This window comes from Haemaphysalis longicornis, unplaced genomic scaffold (genome assembly GCF_048455015.1).
Source record: "Haemaphysalis longicornis isolate Haplotype H1 unplaced genomic scaffold, Haemaphysalis longicornis Haplotype H1 scaffold_4, whole genome shotgun sequence".
Classification (NCBI taxonomy): domain Eukaryota; kingdom Metazoa; phylum Arthropoda; class Arachnida; order Ixodida; family Ixodidae; genus Haemaphysalis; species Haemaphysalis longicornis.
In genome coordinates, this window is record NW_027526361.1 from 2,506,608 (window position 1) to 2,526,890 (window position 20,283).

The 20,283-nt window shown below is 50.3% G+C and overlaps 1 protein-coding gene and 1 pseudogene across 2 annotated transcripts in view; both read right to left on the reverse strand.

Moving 5' to 3' along the window:
- The window catches only part of LOC144178112 (atrial natriuretic peptide receptor 1-like), a 791,119-nt gene that overhangs the window by 434,978 nt on the left and 335,858 nt on the right, over positions 1 to 20,283 (reverse strand). The gene's annotated exons all lie outside the window — the stretch shown is intronic.
- On the reverse strand, positions 12,034 to 13,329 carry LOC144178521 (uncharacterized; annotated as a pseudogene).

Here is a 20,283-nt window from a genome sequence, read left to right on the forward strand (position 1 = left end):
CTTGCGCTTGCGGGGGCGCTTGCTGCCGCTGTTGCTCTTGGTTGTTCAGGAGTCGGATGACTTCCTTGAGCTGTTGGTTCAGTCGAGCGTTTTCGGCCTTGAGTGTCGTGATTTCCTCACGAAGAGCCTTCATCGCCTCTGGTCGCTGTGTCGATTTCTCCCGTTCCCTTCGCGGGGTCTTGGATCTTGCCCGAGTTGCGGGTGCACTGACAATATCGGTCCACGCTACCCGTTCTCGCGAGTGCGATGCGACCGGTCTTCTCCGGCTGTCGCTTCTTCCACTTCTGCCTCTGCTGGCGGAGCGAATCCTTGCGGAGCGCGAGCCGCTGGAGGCGGAGCGCCGCCGCCGCGAGCAGCTGCGGCTGCGCCCTCGCTGTTGCTGATGGCTCAGCCGCGGGAAGGTGGCATCGTCTTTTCTGGGAATTCTTTCTCTTTGTGGTGACGTCACTTTTCTGCGGTCCCACTGCCGCTTCTTTACCAAATATGGCGTCTTGTACTTGTTCGTACACCCCGGCGAGCTGGTCGGGTGGGGCCCTCCGCACAGCTTGCAACGTGGCGTACATTCGTTGTCGTCTTCTTTGGTGGGGTTTTTTGGCGCAAGGGCATCTAAGGCCAAGAGCGCCATTGCTACGATGAGGTAAAAATGTGCTAATGAAATGAGTGCAAATAGTGCATAAAATTACTTCGGTGTAAAGGGCCGGATCCAAAAGATGAGTGAGGAGTGTGATGAGGCATGGAATGAGCTAACGGTGTATAGGGCCATGGTAAATAGAACCCTACGGATGAACAAAGTAATGAGGTGGACGAGAATGCTACTTTCTAAAACAAACCTGCTTTAAAAAACCGATATCATCAAGGTATTCTAAAACTCTGCTGAACTCGAACACAGGACAGTCTGATAAAAACATTGCAATGTGCCGTGGCATATTCTTACGGTACATTTCCGGGAAATAGCGTCTCCTTTCTGGTTCCATGGCCGAGCACTCAACCAAAACATGGAGGACTGAAAGACCCTCGCCACATCTGGCACAGTTTGGCGGCTGGTCACCAGTCAGGAGGTAGGAATGCGTGCCATGTGTGTGTCCTATTCGTAGTCTGCATCGCCAGACCTCAAAGGCCCTGTTTTTTTCCCTGGCAGCTGATCGGCCGATTATAGGTTGTACCAAGTGAAGCTTGTTGTTTACTTCTCCGTCCCATTCTTTCTGCCAGAGCTGAAGGAGTATGTGTTTTACTGCTGGTTTCATATCCAGGTAAGGTACTTGCGTGATGTCAATACTGGTTCTTTCAGCTGCTCTGGCAGCAGCCTGGTCGGCTTCCTCGTTGCCAGCTATGCCACAATGGCCAGGAACCCAGCACACTATAATTTCTAAATTTAGCTGGTGTGCTTTGTACAGAGCTTTAAGAAGGGCAGTAAATGTGGGATTCTTGGTGCCCTTTCCTGTGGACAGGGCCGTGACAACGCTGAGTGAGTCTGTGAAGATAACAGACTTTTGTGTTTTGCTTGTGATAATGTGGTCCACAGCCAGATATACTCCGTGTGCTTCTGCTGTAAATATGGTTGTGTTTTTATGCATTGTTTTTGCTATTGAAAGATGCTGTCCAACAACTGCACAGGCCACAGCCGATTTGGTTTTCGATGCATCAGTGAAAAACTGAGCAGCCTTGTACTTGTCTTGGAGGTATGCGAAGTGCTGTTTGACTTCCAATAGTGAGCCTTTCCTGTCTACTTGTCTAAATGAGGTGTCGCATGATATGATGCTTGTATCCCAGGGTGCCACGCATTCATCTGGGGTCATTTTGAGAGTGTCATCAAACGAGATCGATAGTTTTGTAGAGATGGAATTGATCAGCAGTGGAAACGGTTGAGCTAAGGAAGGTCGATTTGAAAAGAGCAGCATTCTTGAGTTATCTCTAATCAGGGAGTCACACGGGTGCTCGGGCTGTGACGTAACCTTCAGGGCATAAATAATACCAATAAAAGTTCGCTGGTACTCCAGAGACCAACAGCCTGATTCAGCATAGAGGCTCAGTACTGGACTAGTGCGGAAGGCCCCTGTGGCCAACCTGATGCCCAGATTGTGGATAGGATCAAGCATTTTCAGTGCAGTGCTAGAGGCTGACCCATAAACTACACATCCATAATCTAGGCGGGACAAAACAAGACTTTTGTACAGGTGTAGTAGACACTTCTTGTCAGTGCCCCATTTCATGTGTGCTAGTATCTTAAGCACATTCATTGCCTTCAAACACTTCAGTTTCAGATGCTTCAGGTGGGGAGTGAACGAGAGTCTCGAGTCGAAAATCAATCCGAGAAACTTATGTTCTGTTTTAACAGGAAGCGGCTGTCCATTTAAGTAGATTTCTGGTGCAGGGGCAATGCCCCTTTTTTTCGAGAACAGTACACAGGCACTTTTTGAGGGGTTAAATTTGAAGCCATTCTCATCTGCCCATTTGGACAGCTTATTCACTGACAGCTGAATTTGGCGTTCACAAAAGGAGAGATTGCAGGACTTGAAGCCGATCTGCACATCGTCAACATACACTGAGTAAAACATGGTTGGTGGAAGTACAGTGCGTAGGGAATTCATTTTTACAATGAAAAGTGTGCAGCTCAGCACACCTCCCTGCGGCACCCCTGTCTCTTGTGTGAATGGTTTAGACAGAGTACTGCCGATCCTTACACGAAATGTCCTATCAGAGAGGTAGCTTTCAATTGTTTTTAGCATATTTCCTTGTATCCCAAGGGCACAAAGATCTCTCAATATACCAAACCGCCAAGTAGTATCATAGGCCTTTTCAAGGTCAAAGAATACAGACAGAAAGTACTGTTTATGCGCGAACGCATATCTTATTTGGGACTCCAAGCGCACAAGTTGGTCAAGCGTGGATTTTTGTTCTCGAAAGCCACATTGGAATGGATCCAGGAGCCTGTTTGCTTCTAGAAAATGCATTAATCTTCGGTTGATCATTTTTTCAAATACTTTGCACAAACAGCTAGTCAGAGCTATAGGTCTGTAGCTAGATGCAACTGCTGGGTCCTTCCCTTCCTTCAATACTGGAACAACAATGGCCTCTTTCAGCCTTGGAGGGATATATCCATTGTTCCAGATCCTATTAAAAAGTGATAGTAATGCAAGTTGAGTTTCTGGGTGCAAGTTCTTGATCATTTCATAGTGAATATTGTCAGGTCCAGGTGCTGCTTTACCAAGTGTGCTTAGGCAAGCTTCAAACTCAGCAATAGAAAACTCAGCATTATATGCCTCACTTGGAGGTGATTTACGATGAAGTTGCAGTTTTTCTTCCCTACGTTTCAATTTAAGAAACTTGGCTGAGTAGTGCGCTGCACTTGAAACCGACTCAAAGTATGCTCCCAGTGCATCCGCCTGATCTTCCAGAGTGCCACCAGCATTATCAACTAGAGGGCAGGGGCAAGTCTGCTGCCCTTGCAACTTGCGTATCCTATTCCATACTTTATTTTGGTCGGTGTAAGAGTTAATGCCCTCTATGTACTTCTCCCAACTCTCACTTTTTGCTATCCGTCTCACTCTTCTCGATTGGGATTTGATGCGTTTGAAGTTTATGTAGTTTTCAGTCGTGGGAGAGTTACGGAAGAGGCGCCATGCTGCATTTTGTTTTTTCCTAGCACTTTGGCAGTCCTCATTCCACCAAGGAATCGGCTTTCTTTTTGGGTTACCAGAACTTTGTGGGATGCATTCACTAGCAGCTTCAATTATGTGCTTTTCGATAAAAGAAAGTGCGCTGTCGATGTCCAGTGAATCTAGATAGTCACGTGGAAGACAGGTGAGCTGTCGAAACGTTTTCCAGTCAGCAGACCCCATCTTCCATCGTGGTACACTGTTCTGCCCATGTGTCGACACTACCTTCTCTTTCAGCACGATTGGAAAGTGGTCGCTTCCATAAGGGTCATCCAGGACGTGCCAGTCCAGTAGTGGGAAGAGAGTAGCAGTGCAGAGAGCTAAGTCAACTGATGAGGATGTTTTGTGCGTGGGACTAAAGTATGTGGGCTTCTTTTTGTTCAGTATGCAAGCTCCAGTGGAGACCAGCAATTTTTCTATCATTCGCCCTCTTGAATCGTAGTTTTCACAGCCCCAGAGAGGATGATGGGCATTGTAGTCTCCTGCTATTATGTACGGTTCTGGCAGCTGGTCCATTAGATTTTCAAATTCAGATTTCTGTAGTCGCTTGTCTGGGGGAATGTAAATGGAGCAAATTGTTATTAGTCGCTGCAACCATATAACTCTCACAGCTACAGCCTCTAGTTCAGTCCTGAGTTTAACTTCCTTAGCTGTGGTTGACCTTTGAAGGATAATAGCCACACCACCCGATGGTTGGTTGGTGTTTTGCCTGTCCTTTCTGTATGTGATGTACTGGGGTAAAAAGTCTGTGTGTTTGCTGCTTAAGTGGGTTTCTTGGAGACACACTGCCAGAGGTGCATGCTCCCAGAGCAGCTCTTTAACATCATCCAAGTTTTTCAGAAGCCCCCTGCAGTTCCACTGCAGTACACTACAAAAAGCCATTGCTAGTATTGAGAAGTTTGTAACTAAAGACAGGCTCAGCTTGTTAGCTGCCAGAGCCTTTTCCAGTAGGAGACACCTTAGGGAGCTCTGCTTTTTTTATCAGTTCCTGGGAGTTCGTACGCTCCAGCGGTTTGTGGCGATCCTTCGGCGTGATTGACGCAGAGGATGGCTCACTTGTGTCCATAGCCTCCAAAGAAGGCTTCTTTGTTGACGGTTTGAGACCTGGGGCCTTGGCTGGCCTCCGGTTCTCCTGTGAGGTTACAACCGTCTCAGTGGTGTTAGTCAGCTGTGCAGACCGCGAGGCTGCAGCTGACACATTGGCCGTTTTCGGGCCACCATTTCCTTGAGGTGCAGCAGGTGTCGCTGTTTGCACCTGGGGGGCTGAAGATGTCTCCTCAGGCCCTCTCAACGAGGTCCCTGATTGGACAGTTGCCGCACGTGGCGCCGCCCCCTGACGCGCCACGTCGGCGTATGCTATCTTATGCGTGATAGCAAGACGCCTGCGTGCTTCGGGGTAAGAGATGTTTTCTTTTACTTTCAACGCAATGATTTCTTTTTCTTTTTTCCATTGCTGGCATGAGCGTGAGTATGCAGCATGGTCACCGCTGCAGTTGACACAGTGTGGTGGGGCAGTGCAGCTTTCCGACACATGGTCGGTTTTGCTGCATTTTGCACATGTCTGCTTACCCCTGCAACTCTGTGATCCGTGGCCGAATTTCTGACAAGTATAGCACCGGCGCGGGTTGGGGATGTAAGGTCTGACTCGGATTTTCACGTAGCCAGCTTCTACGGTCTCCGGGAGAACCGTTGTGCCAAAGGTGAGAACAATGTGTTTGGTAGGGATTTCTTTGTTTTCACGGCGGATGACTATCCGCTGAACTTTGATGACATTTTGCTCATGGAAGCCTTCAAGGAGTTCATTTTCAGTAAGGTCTAGGAGGTCTGCTTCACTTATAACACCACGCACGGTGTTCATGGAGCGGTGAGGACTGACAGTAACAGCGGTGTCACCAATTTTGTCAACTTTGAGGAGCTTGTCACATTGAGTCTTATCTTTAACTTCAATCAGCAGGTCGCCATTGGACATCTTTTGTGCCTTGTAGCCAGCCCCAATGAGGTTCGACAGACATTTGGACACAAGAAATGGAGACATCTTTCTCATTGTTGTGTTCTCATTTTCCGAGTGCATCACGTGAAAGCGTGGAAAACACTCCTGCTTCTTTGAGAGAGAAAATTCGAAGGTGGTTGCCTCGGTGCGCCCCCTTTTAAGAGAGCGATTCATGGAAAAGGGATTTGAAGATGCCATACAACAAGTATGTGTTCGGTGGCAAGGCCGGTCGCCCACCACCGAGCCCAACAAGGGAACGTGGCTTTTTCAGCACACGCTAACCGTACCTTGCCACTATAACCCTATGCTTGAAATCAAGAGTGATGTCTTTGCACAGGGTTAACCCTCGCCGCCTGGAGAAGCATGGAAGCAAAGAAGGAAGGAGATGACAGGACAGGGTTAGGAAAGACGATAGGAAAGCAAAAGAATGAAGAAGAGGACAGGAAAAGGCGACTGGCTGATTCCCCCCAGGTCGGGTCAAACTGGGGGCACCGTCTACGGGAAGCGGGGGCCGAAGTGGTGTGTTGCCTCTGCCAGGGGGCCATGAAGGTCCAAAACAACCCTGGCTTTGGCTCAACCACCAGGATGCCCTTTTCCCCGGACACGGCAAAGCCACGCACAGCCGAGGGCGTGGGTGGGTCCAACCCACATGGGCTCGGGGTCCGCGGTGTCGCCACTACCGTCACCTTGAAACGCAAGGCGCCCCTGCGGGCACATTCGTTGTCGTGATTCGCGCCCGGGTTGGCCTTCCCGCACGCGAAGCACACGCGCGCGTTCGGCTGTGGGCACACGTCTGTGCGGTGGCCGATCTTGCCGCACTGCCTGCAGACCTCGTGGTGCTGTCTGTAGAGGCTGCACCTCACTAGGACGGCACCGTATTTGACTGTTGTGGGGACCTTTGTGCCCTGGAACAGGACAATCACCGCGGTCGAATTGCCGATTCTGTGCGCATCGACTGCCGTGGGGTTGCGGTTGTTCACTACGTTGGCCTTGATTTCCTCCGGGGTATCTTCGGTGGAGATGTTTCGAAATACCCCCTTCGCGGTGCCGTCCGGGGCCGCGTGATACGCGCTGACCTCGTGGGTTTTTCCCCCGATGTTGAGTGCGCGAAGCTGAGCGTGTCTCACCGCCGGCTGCTCGTCCGGGGTGCTCACTACTATTATGTTCTGCATGACGTTTGCGCAAATGGTATCTTGCATGGCCTCTTCTCTCGTGGTCCCCGTTGCCGCCATTACCGCGGCCATCAGTACTGGTGCCTCGACGCGGCCAGTGTGCAGGCCGCCACGTGGCCTCACGATGACCTTGTGCTCGCTTCTCGGGATGTTTGCTGGCATGCGGGCCGCCTTCGTTAGGGTTGCGTTAACTCGTCTGGCGAATTGCGCTCGGTTGGTAGTGGGTTTGGACACCTTGACGGCGGACTCACCGGTGGTTGATTGCTGCGGAGCCTCTCGTTGCTGCGGCGCCCGTCTCTTCGGAACTACCCTGCCGGCGGTGTCCCCCGCCGAGAGTTCCTCGCCGTGTACAGCGACGGCAGTTCGGCCGGCCGGGCTAAGCCTAATTTAGGCCTAGCTCGAGTACGGCCCCCGGCCGCGCCGGCCCGCGGCCGCTAGGCCTAACGCCGGACGACTCCGTCGCCACCGGGCCAGAGGACATGGCAACTGCTATGGACACGGGCTCCGAGCACGACCAAGAAGAGAGGGAGGATCCAACGCTACAAATACAGCTCGACCGTTGGATGGGCATTCTCAATAACTCAGTAATCATCGTACCGCGCTTCTGCCATGTTGTCAGCTGTAACAATGCATAAAGATAAGCCTCCCAGGACGGCTTGGAATCGTAGCATTCACTAGCCGAGACCTACGCAGTGCATGAACGCCCTCCGCGTACCCGCAGACGCCCAAATGTCATTCGCTTTTCCCCCATATTTGGAGCTTGCCTCCCTCATGCCTGTATCGTAAAAAGCGTGTTCGCACCCGGCCAAGGGTCTGTTCATTCTGGCCTGCGCCCACTGCCTGCAAGCAGTCGGTGCTTATGGCAACAGCACGCCAACGAGAACTCGCTAGCGCGCCAGTGCCACCCTGCGCGCGTTTTAAGTGCGAATGCACTTCTTAAGCGAGCCTGAAGCGTCCGCCGCCGTCCGCATTCCGACGCCGTCCGCATATCAACAGCAGCGGGTGCGCGCGCTCCTCGTCTTCCTTGGCAACGGGGGGAGATGGGCGCGCGCTGCCTGGCCGCTGACATGGCACATACCCACGTGGGGGATTGGCCAGGAATCTCCTCGTCTTCCTTGGCAACGGGGGGAGATGGGCGCGCGCTGCCTGGCCGCTGACATGGCACATACCCACGTGGGGGATTGGCCAGGAATCGGGCGTGAGAAGGGCTAATGCACCCGCTTAAAGGAGTACTGACACGAAATTTCAAAGCTGAGATCCGCTCTAGCAATCAAGTACAACGACAACACAAATAGGTGTCTGTGAATAAATGCATGTTTCTTTCTTTGTAGTTGTGTGTGTGTGTGTGATCTCTCTTTCGCGAACATTACCGAACCGCGCAAATTCAACTCCTGCATTCGCACTTTCACATTCTTCCCCTCGGGGAAATGCGGGGAATTTTTGTGAACTAGTTCGTGGAGCCATTAACGTTGCGGCCCAAAAAACGGTGAACTCAATATAGAAAACATCGGCGAAAAACGAAAAAGTTAACTTACAAAAGAAAAAAAGCACGCACCCGCGGCGATTCGAACTCGTGACTTGCAAAACACTTGCGGTGACATACCTAGCGCCCCAGACCACTCGGCCACGGGACTTTTTTTTTTCCAGACAAACACCGCTGTTACAAACATAATACACAACAACAAAACAAACCCATTACACTAAGACATAAAATCACTGTTCCACTCTAGGATACAGTGCTGACTACTAAAATATTTTCATTTTTGTTAACTCCTCCATTTGTGACAACCAGTCTGGAACACATTGGCGTGCCTTTTGAACTTCAAGAAAAGAGAATATGGCCTCTCGGAAATACTCATTTACTGGCCGCGCATCAATGTCCGAGTGGCGGACTGCCATTCGGCATCTCCATATACTGTGCAGACCTAGTAACATTACTAGATCTAGAGGGACGCCATCATCATCAGGTTCAACGGACAAATACCGAATACCATGGGCATCGATTGGCAGATCTTTTTTCAGCGTACGTTGCAGCACATCCCAGAAGAAGACCCCGTCCCAACAGTCAATGAAAACATGTTCAATGGTTTCCGGTTTGTTGCATAACCAACACTGTTCACCCCACGGCATAAAAAGGCCTTTTTCTTGCATCCATGTTTTCACAAGGAGTGTCCCGGTGTGTAGTTGACAGAAAAATGTTTTACATCCCGGTGCAACTGGCATTCTTTTAACCCGTTTTAACACATCTCGACCCGTGCCAGCCGAGTGAGCAATTCTGTACATAGGAACGGGAAAAACAGTGTCGCAGAGATCGTTATACAGTCTCTTCCTAGTCACTGCGCTCAAATACTCTAACGAAAACCGTGCGCATAGAAAACGTAACGAGTGCACAACTCCTTTTAGATAGCCACGGATACCACCTCGCATACACAATGTCGTAACGGACAACTCAGGCAAAACCCTGCCTAATCTCACTTGGCAAACGGTGCGCAAAAAGGGATCCTTTACATCCCTCCAAAACAGAAAGGGGTTTGCCAACTGACGTAAAAAGAGATGCGTTAAACCTAACCCCCCTTCCCGTACACGTCGAAAGAGATTTGTACGACTCGTCCTCTCCCAGGTTGATCCCCAAACAAAAACTGCGAAAACACGATGTAACTTTTGGACGTTTGCCCGTGAACCTGTAACACATACCAAAGTTTGCTCGCCATAAAAAGGTTGCAAATCGTTGTGCGAGCGAAAATGGATAAATTCGCGCCCTTCCACTTCTCTGCCTTTTCCTTAAGCTCTACGGCTTGTCTCCTCCAGTAAGGGTCACTGTCAGAATAATACTCTAGGGGAACACCAAGGTACTTCACCGGTGTCGTCACCCACTTTACATTTTGAAATACCACCGGTGTTGAACTCCACTCTCCGTGCCAGATGCCCAGGCACTTGCCCCAGTTTACAGCACATCCACTAACATAACAAAACCATTTAACTGTATTAATGACCCTAGCAATGCTTTGTTGATCTACGCAAAATACAGCGATATCGTCCGCGTATGCTAAAACTTTAATTTCAGCTGCATGAAGTTGAAATCCCTTGACAGTGTCGTTTTTTATTATGCTTAAACATAATGATTCAATATATATGCAAAAGAGGAGGGGGGAAAGAGGACACCCCTGCCTCACAGACCTCTACACTTCTATACGCCTTCCAACCGCTTTGTTAACGATAAGTCTAGTTGTACAGTTGTTATAAGCCATGCGCACACCCTCTAGAATAACTGATCCGATATTACTATGTTCCAAAACCGCCATAAGTCCATCGTGGGGCACACGATCAAACGCCTTTTCTAGGTCTACCTGTAGCATTGCGACGCCTGTATGCGTCACGTCGCAAATCTCAAGCACACTCCGTGCCTTGTGTATATTCGTAAAAATTGACCTGCCTTTAATACCACATGTTTGATGCGGCCCATCTAAGATGCTAATTACGGTCTCCAACCTTCTAGCCAACATTTTCATTAGTATTTTATAATCAACGTTTGTTAAGCTTATGGGCCGGTACGATGTGACTTGGCGGAGTTTGACCATATCCTCTGTTTTGGGAATTAAGATCGTGTGGGAAGCCGAAAACGATGGTGGAAGCGTTTCTAACATATACGCTTCTTCAAACACAGCAGTTAACACAGGGGATATGTCATGTTTAAAAGCCTTATAAAAAGCAGCACTCAGGCCATCTGGGCCTGGTGACTTTCCCAGGTTTAAGTTGTCAACAGCTTCCTTAACCTCCTCGACGGTAATAGGGGATTCCATAAGTGACTTTGCTTCATCATCAATTTTTGGCAGGAGTGACACAAATTCACTTTCAAACTTTGCCAGTTCAACAGGGCTTCGAAAGAACAAGGTCCTATAGTGTTCAAAAAAAGCACGTTCAATATCTACTTTTTCACTGCTAATTGTGCCATTATATTCAATCTCCGTTATTTCGTTACGGCGAGCGTATCTTTTTTCCGTCCCCAGCGCTCTCTTGGTGGGCATTTGGCCCGCAATAAATTTTTCCGCTCTCGCTCTGACAAGCGCTGCGTGATACCGCTCCGCATCTATCTGCTCAAGTTTAGCTTTTGTGGCCCGTATCTCTTCTTTAAACGCCCCCGGTGCTCGCCTTTCTTCAGCAACCATCGTCTGCAACATAGTGCGCAACAGGCTTTCTTGCTTTTGTTTCTCCTTTTTAATGGCACTCGCCCTTTCGATTGCTCCCATTTTTATTTCTTGTTTGAAGTGTTCCCATTGAACGCCGTATTTTTCACTGCTGCACTTTTCTATTTTTTCCAAAGAGTTTCTTACTCGTTCCATAAAAATATCATCTTCTAAGAGTTTGTCATTTAATTTCCATAAATCCCATGTAAATTTCTTGGTGTTTTTCCTTTTTACTACCAAGGCAAAAGCAAACTAAGCAGTGGTCGGAGAACGAAACAGGGGATACGCTATAGTCACAACACGAAGGCAGCAATTCGGCTGAAATGTATGCCCTATCCAAGCGGGCGTGGCTAGCCCCTTGAAAATGTGTAAACTGGACATCTCTTCTTTTGCCAAAACAATCTCCCACGTCTTCCAGACCTAAATCATTCACAATTTCGCATAATAATACAGTGCTTACATCACGATAAGGCGTATTGCTGGTTTTGTCCCATTCCGAGCAAACACAATTAAAGTCACCCAGTAACACTGTACATCGTTCGCTGCTGCAGTATTTTCCTATTTATTCAAAAAAATCGCGCCTTTCTTGCACTCTAGTTGGTGCATATACACAAATCACTCGCCACTGCTCTGATGATAATGAGAAATCACAAAATACAAAGCGCCCATTTTGGCATGCTGTTACGTTTTCAATCACCACCTCTAACGACTTGCGTATCAGAAGAACACAGCCTGCCGACAGTCCAACAGCGTGGCTAACAATACATAGTAGCGCGTTGTAAAAGGCCGCACCATAACGTCGGTCTGGTCCTCACTTTCGACTTTCGTTTCCTGAATGGCGATGATGTCAAGACCTTTCTCCGTTACAATGCGGTACAGTTGATTTTGTCTCCTCTTAGCTGAGAGTCCTCGTACATTGAGGGTAGCTAATCGAAATGGCTTATGTAAGGACAACATTTAGGGGAACCAGACCGAGCGCATGGCGCTTACCTTAATCTCACGCCGTATGATGTGCGTTGGCCTACACGTGTTCACGTAATCTTAGTGCCGCCTTTTCCAGGTGACAACCCTCCTGGCTTGGCTGCTGCTCGATGATTCTTTTTTCCCCGTACGGCCTGCCACGGCGCCTCTGGCTTTCGCTGGTTGGGTTCCTCCCCAGCCCCTGGGCCATCTTCATGACGGCGCTTGTTTGGCTGCACCTCGAAGACCATTATTGCGCTCTCAGCTCCGGTAGTTTCAACGCTGTCCCCTTCTTGAGCGGCGGCGTCCGCCTCCCGAGAAGAGTCAGCTGCTGGCCCGATGTTCCCCTGCGTCTTCACTGTCTTGCTCGCGTCCATTTCCGTAGTGGCCTTGCCCGTTGCCTCCTCAAGGCTGTCCCCTTCTGAATCGCCGGCGTCCGCCTCCAGAGAAGAGTCGGCTGCTGGCCCGATGCTTCCCTGCGTCGTCACTGTCTTGCTCGGTTCCTTTCCCGAAGTGGCCTTGCCCGTTGCCTTCTCGAGGTTAGCGTTCGGAAGTTCAGGCGTTGCGGGTGCCGCTGCACCTTCGGCTCCTTCTTCGTCCATAACGAGGTCACTATTGTCTCCCTCCAAACCTCGACCCACAGCCCGGGCGTACGAGCGGGTGCAGTCTGCCTGCTCGTGCCCGAAGGCGTGACATTCAGAGCACCTGGGGACCCGGCATTCTCGGCGAATATGACCAGCCCTCTGACACCTGAGGCACATTGGGGCTCGTCCAGGCACCGCGACGAGCACAGTGCCGGGGCCCAACAGCAGCTGATGAGGCAACCGGTCTGGAGTGACACCTTCGTGCAAAACGAGGCGCACAATCCGTGTTGTCGACTCGGAGTTCTCAAAGTCCTCGACACGCCACTTATCACTTGTCACCTCCTTCACGTCGCCGTACTAGGAGAATACCTTGCGTATGGTCTCGTTGGTCACGTTGAAGGCGACCCAATGCAGCTTCACCCGGAGTTCGTGCCTTACTGGTTCAACGACGAGGCAGGGGCGTCCTTTCACTTTGAGCGGCCCGCGTTCCAGCAGTTTTTTCTTCGCGTCGTCCGTCCGAAAATTAACGAGCCATACGTGAGACATCTGGAACGCTCCTATGCCACCAACTTCCTTTATAACATCGGCGTCTCTCAACGGTTCTCTGAAGTCGTCAATTCTATACGGTCGACCGCCGACGTCGCAATGCAGAACGACCACGCGGTTCATCGCTTATCCGGTGGGCAGGGGGGGCAGAACAACACGGTAATCCTTTGGCAACGAAGAATACGGTTCACCACGGCCGGCGTCGGCCGTTAACACAGCTCGCAAGGAGCCAACCATCCTGCGTCCGCTCCTTTCGGCAGCCGAAGGCAGAATGACTCGGCCACGGGACGGACTCCCTACCTTTGGTAATATAGGGTATATATTGTACAACCAGTTTACACTTTTATTTAGTTTTGGCATTTCAAGCAGCTTAGGTGACTATTTGTTGTATTGCGCTCGTGCAGTAAGCGTCGCCCGAGTTTCCACAATAGCTCACGTCTAGCAATTGCATTTCGTATACGGAAAAGCGTTCGCTGCGTAGTCGTGCTGCTGACCGCTGTGCTTGTTCGCCCAGCGCAAAAAAGTGCTTCCCGCACCCTAGTTTTACGCTGTACGTTAAAAATATCAGTTGATTTTATTTCCTTAGCACCTCTATTGACTTCGCTGACTCTTCTCCCGCCTTCAAGTGGCCTTCTATTTTCCTACTGGCGTACCAGTCAGCGAAGCGTCGCATGTGCGCTTGTGCAGCGCTTGTGTGAAGCGACCTTGACTTGGAGCTAGATACAGTGTACAAACTAACCAAGTAAAGAAAGGCAGATTCTTCCATTCACAAACGTGTCCTGGCTTCGTTTCAACTGAGCGAACGAATTGCGACGACCCGTCGGCGGCCGGCGGACGAAACGCTGGGCCGACTGACTGTGTCTAAAGGCCGGGGAGCCGTGCAGTAGCGCAGCCAATTGCGAGCTCGGCTCCTCGCGACGTCACACGAAAACGCCGCAGAAAATGGGCGAGCGTAAAGAGAGGAGGACAGAATTTTCGAATTAATTTTTCTACTAAATAAAATTGCGTAAACGCGCCCAGGGTGGTCGAAACATGGCCTGGGGACTCCGGACTACAATTTGCGCAAGTAATCCCGCAATGTTTACATATCACTTCAGTGTCCCTTTAAGTGCCCAGACGGGTCCTGGTCAACGCGGTAGCAACGTGCACGGCGGGACGGACGGACTGTCAAAACTGTCTGATAACGGTTCCGCGTGACGCGTGTGCACCTGATCTACTCAAGGGCCGTCACGTTCAGCTGTAACTCGGCATGCACTATTCCATTGCTTTCGCGTTTCCAATTCATAGTTTTGAGAAGCGGTTACCTTGCAGCTTCCGATTCCTGGCCAATCCCCGAAGAAAAGAAAAAACTCCCACCTCCCCTCGCGGGAACGCCTGTGTAGATGCGACGCATAGGCGCAGCGGCGAAGGGACCGCGTTTTATAGAGCGCATAACGTTGAGGGGACTGCGTAAGCCGGTCCCAGTCGATGACGACGTTGGCGTACTTGTAAAGCGGCGTGGACTGTAGGTGTTTGAGCCAAGCGTGGATGTTGCTTCGGCGGAGAACGGCACACCGGTTATATGCGCAGCGCGCCCGAAGGAGAGGAAACCGCGGAAGAGAGAGTACTGCACATGCGCCGGCCCCAGCGCGTCTGCCGCGGCTATGACGCAACGTGCCGCGGCTATGACGCAACACAATCCGACACAATCCTCTTTAATCAAATCCAATCCAATCCAATCCAATCCAAGCCAAGCCAAGCCAAGCCAAGCCAATCCAATCCAATGCCCCTCGCGAGAGAGTGTTCGCTATCGGAGAGGAAAGGGGGTGAGCGGCGGAGAGCGCAGCTGGCGCGGCGAGGAGAATGGGGGAGGGGTGGACAACGCCGACGACAACGACGACGACGACGCCGGAGGGACAAGTCGAGTGAATCAGATGCTCTGCATCTAAAAAACAACAGAGAGTTTTAGCATAGCGTGCTCCGTCCGCTAACGCTACGGCGGCGGGTAGCGGGGCGCGACTGGGGAGAGCAAATTCGTCACGGTGGGGTGAATTAGTTCCGCGCGGCCTGCCTTCACCATGCCCGCTCTTTCCCTCCGCTGAGGGGCAACCTCCTCGCACTCCCCGCGCACGCATGCGCAGTCCGGTCCCGCTACCCGCTAACCTTAGCGTAGCGTACGGGAGCCGCTATGCTAAAACTCTCTAATGACTCCGTTTCACTACCGCTAACTGTAGTTGCGCATCAAACATTCGCTGCCAAGAAATAAAATCAAAACAAAAGTGCCGAGATAGCGCAGTGGTAGCGCACTTGCTCTTGCTGTGGATACCTGGGGTCAAACCCCACGCGGACCCAGGGGTGCTTTTTATTTGCTCCTTGTAGCGGCGGCGAATTTCTTCAGCGGGCAACAATGATTTTTTTTAAACAAAGCTTTAATATTCTCGCCTAGCGGTTTCGCCGTCCCGGAGGATTTGATTTTCATTTGCGCAGCTTCGCCGTACCCGTACCAACGCATAACGTGACTCGCCGGGCTGAGCTCCGCAAACAACCGCGTTCGTTAGTCGCCGTGGGCGTTGCCACCGCGGTTGGCTTCACGCATGCGCTCTCCACAGGTGGATTTCCGCCTGAACACGTGACTTGCTGCTCGAACGAGAGCTCTTTGGCCATGAATGAGAGCGAGGCGTGGACGTCTTCTTTCCTCTGACTGCTGCGTGGAGGCTGTAGGCTTTGAACCGTCGTCGAGAGCGGCGTCTGACACCCCCCCATCGGATATCGCCCGGCCAGCTGCTTCACTGGAGAGGGTCCGGAATAGAGATGTAAGATTTCGTGAAATTTCGAGGGTCGTGAAACGAACAAGTCTACGTTTTTTCCCGTTAAAATATAGAAAATTGAAGAAAGACGATACCGCACACATCTATAAAACATTCGACATACTCCTAAAGGCGAAAGCCGTAGATGTCTCATCAAACGCGAAAAGGGACCGTCGTTGCTGGCGACTACACGAATGAAACCAAATTACGGTCACTGCAAAGAGGAAAGAAGTAAGATGCACATAGAAACTTCATTGGGTTCGAATGAGATTTGAAGCCGGATCTCCAATAACCGCAGCCACGCGTGGTCACTACAGCTCTCAGCCTGCGCCGTTAAACGAGCCATGAAGAGAAAACACAAGTTTGGTTCATTCAAAAGATTGTCTCGTTAGAATCATACTGACACCACTTTTAACGTAAACTTCGCTCAAATAAGCTACATAATTAGGAAAAACGGGAATGGTCATGCGACCCACCAGCTCATTTCCCGCAACAGAACCTATGATATCACATGAGCTAAGCTCTGCGATTGGCGGAGGCTGGCAGAAGCAGACGCAAATTAGGTAGAGCTTACAAACTAGACGAACGAGGGATTTGCGCTTAAATTTAGGGCACATTCTGTACAAAGCAATAAGAATGATGGGACAAACAGTGGAAGTTACGAAAGCACATGTAAACATAGAAGTACTGATGCGTTCTGCTGTTCGTACTGCGCACAGCATGCTTGGTTTAGCTGCACAGCACTACGGGGCTTGGGGTTGTCTCAGACGACACTGGCCGATTGACGCAAGCAACGGTGTCTTACGTGACCCCATTTGTCGAGCGAGCACTGTTTCAGGGAACGAATATTTTCTCCCAGAACAAAAACAAGCCAGGTTTAAATGCGGGCAAAAACAAACCAAACGCTTGCCACGGTATGGTGGCGCCATCTAGGTTACGGAACGTAAAGAAACGCGGGAACAAACCAACACCGCTGTACAGGGTGGAGACAACCTTTGAACGGTCCCGTGCCGCCGCAATTGGGCCAACGGGCCCAACGCGTTATTCTTTTCGTTTCCCACGAGACCTAGCAACGCGAAACAGACAATATGATTCAAACTTCTTCAGTAAACCGCGTTGCGGCGATAATTTTAGCGCGGTTTTGACACAATGACTTGCTTCGGCGGCGAGCGAGCAACCGAAAATGGCGGCGCCAGCGTATACGTGTCTCTACCCTGTACGGCGGATGAGTGAATGAAGGTACTCTAGGCTGCAGAGCGGTCGGTTCCTGTGATGTCATTTGGGACCACGAAAACGCACGATTGAGCGGGAAAATCAAAATTTTAACCTGAATTGTTTAATTTCTCAGTGAATAAAGCACCGTTTGTATCCGGACAAGCGCTGGGGGCACTATAAAACACGAAATCTTTCGAATAAAACCAACTTGCATTTTCTCTTCATGGCTCCGTTAAAGGATGGAACCAGAATGATCCGGGTGCGCGCCGCACGACAGGCGAACGTGACGACACCGCGAACCCGATGCGGTCTCCGATCATCGCTGGTTTTCCCCTTTAAATCGCCCAAGAGATTTGAGTGCCCAATGATTTTTTCCCTTTAACAATGAAATTAATATGTCTGTTACATGCTGCATCACGAAAGTCCCAGAAGAGGGACTTTTGTGATGCAGAGGGACTTTTGTGACGGCGTGAAATCGTGAGCAGATTTTTCGAGATCTGCGCACGATTTCAGGTCGATTCAGGTCGATTTCAGAAAGTGCTTTTCTCACTGCAGATTGCTTTCATCAAAACGAAATTCCGAGGAGAAGCTCTTTGTTCTTTTCACTGCTATCCTGGTTGAAAAAAATGAATAAGAAAATAACTTTTTTTCTAGTGCTTTTATTTTTCTTTTTCATCCGCACACATCTCTAGTCCGGAAGGCCAAGCGCGCTAAGCCAGCGCCGGAGACCGAGGAACAGTGAGGATCGGAAAACGCCGGAAGCGGGGCCCCAACCGTAGACAAAGGAAGGCTTTGGACGAATAGTGTAATAGTTACAGCTAAATCAAAGGTTAACCAAGTGAAACCAAGGCTTAACCAGGCCAAGCCAAGCTTTCGCATTGCATATCCTGGCTGAGCTGAGCTATGCCGCAGCCGCATTTTGCACAATGGGGAACTCGAGGCCTTCACATTGAGGCGCGACTGCCGCGAAAATGAAAATTATCGTGTGAACCGGAAAAACTACGCCTTTTAACGAGACTAAGGTCTCTGAGAAGCGTGTTGGCACTTCCGAAAATAAATAAATAAATAAATAAATAAATAAATAAATAAATAAATAAATAAAAAATAAATAAAAAAATAAATACACAGTGCTGTACGACACGTAAAAGGGGCTGCGATGTCGGTTCGTTCATCGCTGTCGCAGCGGTGGCAACGCTAATGTTGATACTGCGGTGGCCTCCCATATACAGGAACCCTTGGCAGCCTAGGGCCCGGTGGCGGGACGTGCGACCTCGCAATTAATGCCGCCCCTGTGGCCGCTGATCCTTGCGGATGTGAAACGGAAACGTGGGGTTTCTGGCTCCACCAGCTGCCAAGATAAGTTACTTCCGCTAGAAATATATATGCCAGTCGCGGCGTCATTTCCTTGCGAGGAGCTGCGGCATCTCCCGGCAGAGGGTGATCATTCATCGCCGCTGGCGTTGCGAATCCCCGAAGTGCGGGCCACTGACACCGTGCAAGGAATTCCGCGGCGTTAGCAAACAGCGCCAGCCAATGATTCGAGCGAGCTGAACATCTTTGCTGCGAACGGTACCTCGCTTGCATCCCGCTCCCCTCCTGGTTCTGCATGGGAAAGGACAGGGGCGCTCGAAACGACGAACGAAAGCGAGCGACGATGACTGCTCGCATCAGCATGCCAAGACCCAAGTCGAAACGCCCACATGCGCAGCATTTGCATGAGCGGCTCGAACTGACGGCTTTCCCGCTTCGCTCGCTGTTTCGACGACTTTCCACGGCGCTGGCACTTCCCCACCGCCACCGCAACACCGTGGCGCATGGCCCCGAACGGATTCCCACGGAATCCCGTATTAGCAGGGTCAACTTGAATTTGCGACACTGTACAAACTGAAGTTATTCTATATTCAAGGCGCGCCTCCTGTACAGCGCAGAAAAAGAGGCAGGGGAAAGCAAGCGCCAATTCTGCAGCAACCCGCTCACGGTTCCCGCCAAGCATTCGAGCGATGCAGCAGAGTGTAATGAAGGCATAATCAACGAGGCTTCATGCGAGCAAGCACTGCTGAAGGTTCGAAAGAAATACCATTTTTTTTAGTGTTTTAGGCGGATTGGACCCTCAACATTACACGAGATGCTATAAGGTTCGACCTCTTTCGAGTGACGCTGTGCATTACGAATATTATGCAGCACAATACCAATAATTTCACTTTTACGTATTAAGCCATGCATTACACGCCATTTACAAGGCCGCGGCGGCCGCTTTTCTGATGGAGGCGAAGAGCAAAAAAATTGCACCATCTTCCCGTAGGGGAACCCTGAGTAGTATGCGAAGCAGGCATGCGGTCGATTCAAGTGCCCATTAGTTTTCAGTTCATCGTTTCCGTAAGGTTTAGGTACGTAGCTACTGTTATATTTACCGTTTGGTTTCCATGGTAACTACCACACTTTTCACTTACCGTAACTACAAAATAGGAAATTGCATTTCAGTGAGGTTCAGGTACGTAGCTACCGTTATATTTTCGTTTGGTTTTCATCGTAACTACCACACTTTTCACTTACCGTAACTACGAAATGGGAAATTGCGTTGACCCCATGGCTGTTTCGCATGCTACTCAGGGTTCCCCTACGGGAAGATGGTGTATTTTATTGGAGGGGGGGGGGGGGTGCTACAGTGCAGAGGCATTAAAGAGATAGTGAGAGGGACGTTGTACGTGGTATGAGTTTGTCTTTATTTAAGTATAATCATCATCATGTTCAACGTAGGTGACGTCGAGCTGTGGTTTGCGTTCCGCTTTGATTATGACCGCCTTATGGTCTGTGAAATGTAAAGTCAAGGGCTGTTGTTGTGGATGAACCCTGAAGTTGAAGATGAGGTCGATGCACGTTCCCCGGATGGTTGTGGGCTGCTTGTAATCACGGCCCGCCGAGAATCGCCGACGCACGCCGTTGCCGACGACGATGAAACGTCGAAGGTGCGTGGAGCATGCTCGTCTCGTGCCGGTCAGGAAGACACCGGCCACACTGTCGCTCCAGGAGCCCTTAAAGGAGTACTGACACGAAATTTTCGTGTTACGTTTTTTTCGCTGGTATGCGTGCCTACCAGCCCACTAATCATAGAATGACAGATTAGACGGTCGAGTGCAGCGAAAACATTAATTTACGGCGTCGTTTATTCGTGTCAGTTTCGGTTTCGACA